Genomic DNA, 5,795 nt, shown 5'->3' on the forward strand with positions numbered 1-5,795 from the left:
ATCATCTCACGTGATGATCGGTTTTGGCGTAGTGGATATGGATCGTGTACCACTTAACAACTATGAGGGATGTTGTATTAAGTGGGAGTTCATTAGTAATTAGATTAAAACATGAACTAATTATCATAAACATAGTCTGAGTAGTATTTTGAATTAATTTTGTAGTATTGGAATTCGTTTTCTACCATGTGCTAGTCTTGTAATTGAGATAGAAATACTGTTAAAATCTGGCTAGAAACTTTACGGACTGGTACCGTATTGTTAAAGAATCAAGAAATGATTAAGTCCTATTGCAAACTTCTAGTAAAACTCACATTGTTGATTCAAAGAGCTATGGTTTCAATTAGTACCTAAAGTTATCTTGTCTCCGTGAAACTTGAAGTTCAAATCTGTTTGAAAAGTAAGGAGCTGAAAATTTAGTTTTCAGAAATAATCAAGGTATGAGATATATTTGATATCTAAGACCTTATTGCAAGATAACAGAATATAATTTGGTGAGACTACATAAACTCATAAGTTTTATGGGAATGTATGAAGGTTGAAGACGCAAGGCGTCCCAATCCTCCAACTATTGGGGCACTAACGATATTCGCATATCCATGAAGTGATCATCCTTAGTATGCACCGTTGCTAAGACTCGTCGTTTCGAAGCATCACGTGATGATCGGGTGTTATAGATTCTACGTGTGCATACAACGGGTGCAAGCCATATTTGCACATGCGAATACTGAGGTTAAACTTTACGAGCCTAGCATGTACATACATGGTCTCGGAAAGTCGTCATGATAGGATGGATAAAATTATGAGTGAAATTTTTCATCATATTACAAATGTTACTAATAGTGAAATCGAAACACATGTCATATGATGATCAACTTCAAAGTAAGAACCTCAAGGTTATTGGTATTTAACCAACAAACCTAGAAGTTATTGAAAGTGAAGTGTTTTCTGAGAATGAGGAAAGCTAAAAGAGAAGCTACAAAAGATATTTTGGCAAAAAGAAAGAAAAGACTAGAAAGTCTAGCTCAGGTGTATATAAATGATATACATGTTATGAGTGTATTCCTAGTTTGGTCACACAATGAAATTCTTGGGTATCTGTACCATATTGGTTGGTATGAAGTGTCATACAAAACAACGCAATACAAGAATACAATGGCCTAAGTGACTGACAAGGAATATGATAGGAATGCACGTCTGGAACAAACATAAAATGTTATTATGTTCGTCGTTGACATTCTATCTAGCCCTTAGAATTTATAATAAAGAACTTAATAATTGTTATTTTGTTCTGGTCAAACGAAAATAATGAGTTGTTCAAATTATGAAATTACTCCATGTACGATGGATAAGTTATTATAAATCTTAATGGTGAAACACACGTGCATAATACTGACGCTAAAATGCCATAAGGCAAATGATTTGAATTCCTCTTATCTGTGGAACCGCCATTTAGGTCATGTTAGAAAGGAACGCATGAAGGAACTCCATGCAAATGGATTTTTGGAGTCATTTGATTTTTGAATCATTTGGCGCTCGCAAATCTTTTCTAAAGAGAATGACTTAAATACTGTTCATAGGCCAAGAGTTAAACAGGCAACTAACTTAGTGGAAACATACATGATGATATATGTGGTTCACTAGGCATAGTTGTGTGCGGGAGATTCTTCTACTTCATGAAAACTTCCAACAATGAATTGAGTATATATATGTGGATATATATTCGATAAGGAAGAAGTTTGAAACATTTGAATAGATTCAAATAAATTTCAGCATGAAGTGGAAATCATCGTAATAGAAAAGTCAAATATCTATGATTGGATCATAATGGAAATATTTAAATTACTAGTTTTAGCGAACATCTAAGAAAGTTATGAAATTGTTCTACAACTCACGTTTCTTGGAGTATCATAGTGATGATGAAGTATCCAAGAGATGTATCCAACCCTTGTTGGGTCAATGATGAGATAAAATATTAATGCCATTATATTTTTGTGGATTATGCTTTAGAAACTACCGCTTTTACACTAAATAGAGCATCATCATGATCCATTGAAATGACACCATACAAGTTATGGCATGGGTATAAACCCTAATAGTCCTTTCTTTAAATTTTGGTCTAAGAGTTTACAACCAAAATCGGATGAATGTCTTTGTTGGTTATCCCAAAGAATTGATTGGGAATTCTTTCCACTATGAAGTAAAAGACAAAAGTGTTTGTTAATGTTACTTGCTTATTTCCAAGAAATTGTTTTCTAGCGAAGTATTTGAGTGGGAGGACAATAGACCTTAATAAGGTTTATGAACCTGAGCATAATGATCAGAGTAGCGCAGCATCGGAAATGGTTCCGGAAGCGGCCACGACGATCATGGCTTCCAGGACTACAAAGTGTTTTAGCCATGGAGATCGAAGTACTTATTGAACCTTGTAGGTATGGTTTACTTTGTGATCAAATAAATGATTTGTGGACAAAGGATTGATTTTGAACAATGATAAACCAACTACAAACAAAGAAGTTATGATGGGCCCTGACTCCGTTAAAATGGCCATGTGCCATGAAATCCACGATAGATGAATACTTTTTTCAAAGAGAATGGATCTATAAAATTGATGGACTTGGATGGAATATCCTTGAAGAAGCTCGACTTGTCGAAAAGTTGTTTACGACAAAGTTCAAAGAGTTGACTACGATAAGATTAGATCTTCCGTAGCAATGCTTATAGTCTATGTGGATTATGCTAGTAGGATGGCAAAATACATTACTTATCAGAAGTATGTATTAAAGGTGTATACAAGATACAACCAAGAGTTTTGCTTGTCCGTGAAATACTAGATAGGTATACAAACTTCAATTGGATGAAGTGAGTATCGCGGAGTTGGAATCTTCACCGGATGAAATTAAGTGGGAGCACTGAGACATATTTATAATACTTTATGTAGATGACATATAGTTGGTTATAAATGATGTAATTATATACTTGATTAAAATGTTTCATTGAGAAATTAACATCAATGAAAGGATATGGACTGAAACAAATTTAGTGTCAAGATCTATGAAGATAGATTGAAACACATAATAAGTTTAAGTCAAAGTACATAGAATGGATATTGAAGTAGTTCAATATAGAAATATTAAGAAAATGTTCTTGTCATGTGAAGTTTTAACAAGACTAGAGTGTATCTTACACTCAATGAGTAAAAACACATGAGTGATTATAGATCACGAATAATATGTACACAATCAGATGTCCTGTGCTCTTAAAAGTGTTATGAGCATGTACCAAAATGATTCATGTGATGATCATTAAAAAACAGTAAGAATATTCTTGAGTACTTAAGAAGAACCAAGGATATATATATATAGTTTTGTATGGAGAAAAGATAAACAAATCGCTGTAAGATGTTGCACCAATATTGGTTTTGTCACATATAAAAATAAAATTTCAATCTCAATTTGGACTAAGTGTTGTTTAAAAGGTAGCACAATGAGCTAGAAGTTGTCTATGCAAGATTTAGATGAGTTCTAAATATTGTGATGGATTCTACAAACGAAGGCAGAGTATGTCATTGTTTTGACAATGACTGAGGATGTTTAAGTCGAAGAGTTCTTTGAGAACTTGGTGTAGTTCCGATAGTGTCAGAACTTTGAAGCTATATTGTGTATGACAATATTAGTGACATATTTCAGACCGCGGGATTAAGGTTCCACCAGAAGACTGAACATATAAGAATAATGACGACTCTTTTGGAAAAAGAGTGATGCGTTGAGACGCAAATGAATTGCAAAATACATACGTTTCTGAGCGTGTCAGATCCGTTGACTAAAACCTCTCCCGTGAGCAATACATGATAAAGCACCGGAAGGCCAAGGTGTTATATCTTTACAACTGTAAACTAGATTATTGACTCTAGTGCAAGTGGGAGACTGTTGGAGATATGCCCAAGAGGCAATAATAAAATGGTTATTATAATATATCTTTGATTTTATGATAATGTTTACATACCATGCTATAATTGTATTAACCGAAACATTGATACATGTGTGTTATGTGAACAACAAGGAGTCCCTAGTAAGCCTCTTGTATAACTAGCTTGTTGATTAATAGATGATCATCGTTTCATGATCATGAACATTGGATGCTATTAATAACAAGGTTATGTCATTGATGAAAGATGTAATGGACACACCCAATTAAGTGTAGCATAAGATCACGTCTTTAAGTTGATTTGCTATAAGCTTTCGATACATAGTTACCTAGTCCTTTCGACCATGAGATCATGTAAATCACTTATGCCGGAAGGGTACTTTGATTACATCAAACGCCACTGCGTAAATGGGTGGTCATAAAGGTGGGATTAGGTATCTGGAAAGTATGAGTTGAGGCATATGGATCAACAGTGGGATTTGTCCATCCCGATGACGGATAGATATACTCTGGGCCCTCTCGGTGGAATGTCGTCTAATTAGCTTGCAAGCATATGAATGGTTCATAAGAGACCACATACCACGGTACGAGTAAAGAGTACTTGTCATGAGACGAGGTTGAACAAGGTATAGAGATACCGATGATCAAACCTCAGACAAGTAAAATATCGCGTGACGAAGGGAATCGGTATCGTATGTGAATGGTTCATTCGATCACTAATTCATCGTTGAATATGTGGGAGCCATTATGGATCTCCAGATCCCGCTATTGGTTATTGTTTGGAGAGAGGTCTCAACCATGTCTGCATAGTTCACGAACCGTAGGGTGACACACTTAAGGTTTGATGTCGTTTAAGTAGATTTGGAATATGGAATGAAGTTCGAAGTTTTGTTCAGAGTCTCGGATGGGATCCAGGACATCACGAGGAGGTCCGGAATGGTCAGGAGAATAAGATTCATATATAGGAAGTCATATTCCAAGTTTGGAAATGATCCGGTGCATTTATGGTAGGTTCTAGAAAGTTCTAGAAAAGTCCGGAAGAAATCACCATGGAAAGTGGAGTCCCGGAGGGACTCCACCTTGCATGGCCAGCCAAAACCTAAGGGGAGGAGTCCCAGGTGGGCTCCACCATAGGTGGCTGGCCAACCCCCCAAGGAAGGGGTGGGAGTCCCACCTTGAGTGGGATTCCCCCCTTGAGTAGGTTTCCCACCTATGGGAGGTTTTGTTGTTTGGGTCTTATTCGAAGACTTGGACTATAACTCTTGGGGATTTCCACCTATATAATGAGGAGGAGAGGGAGGGGGCAGCCCACTCTTAGCCACACCACCTAGGGCCCCATGGCCGGCGCCCTACCCCTCTCTCTCTCCCCAAATCCTAGCGCCCCTCCTCCACATAATACTCCCGCAGCGCATAGGCGAAGCCCTGCCGGAGTTCTCCATTGACACCGCCACCACGCCGTCATGCTGCCGGGATTCCGAGGAGGATCTACTACTTCCGCTGCCCGCTGGAACGGGGAGAAGGACGTCGTCATCAACACCGAACGTGTGACCGAGTACGGAGGTGCTGCCCGATTGTGGCACCGTGAAGATCTTCTACGCGCTTTTGCAAGCGGCAAGTGATCGACTACATCAACAACGAGATCTAATCTTGTAGGCTTTGGAAATCTTCAAGGGTTAGTCTCGTTCATCCCCTCGTTGCTACCATCTTCTAGATTGCATCTTGGCTTGGATTGCGTTCTCGTGGTAGGAAATTTTTTGTTTTCTATGCTACGAATCCCTTCAAATGTCCCTTCTGATTTGATCTCTGAATTGGCAAGTTCTTTTGAGTGTCAGATAGGATCCATGCCATTCACATATCTGGGTTTGCCC

The sequence above is a fragment of the Lolium perenne genome, chromosome 6 (assembly GCF_019359855.2).
Source record: "Lolium perenne isolate Kyuss_39 chromosome 6, Kyuss_2.0, whole genome shotgun sequence".
NCBI classification, from domain to species: Eukaryota; Viridiplantae; Streptophyta; class Magnoliopsida; order Poales; family Poaceae; genus Lolium; species Lolium perenne.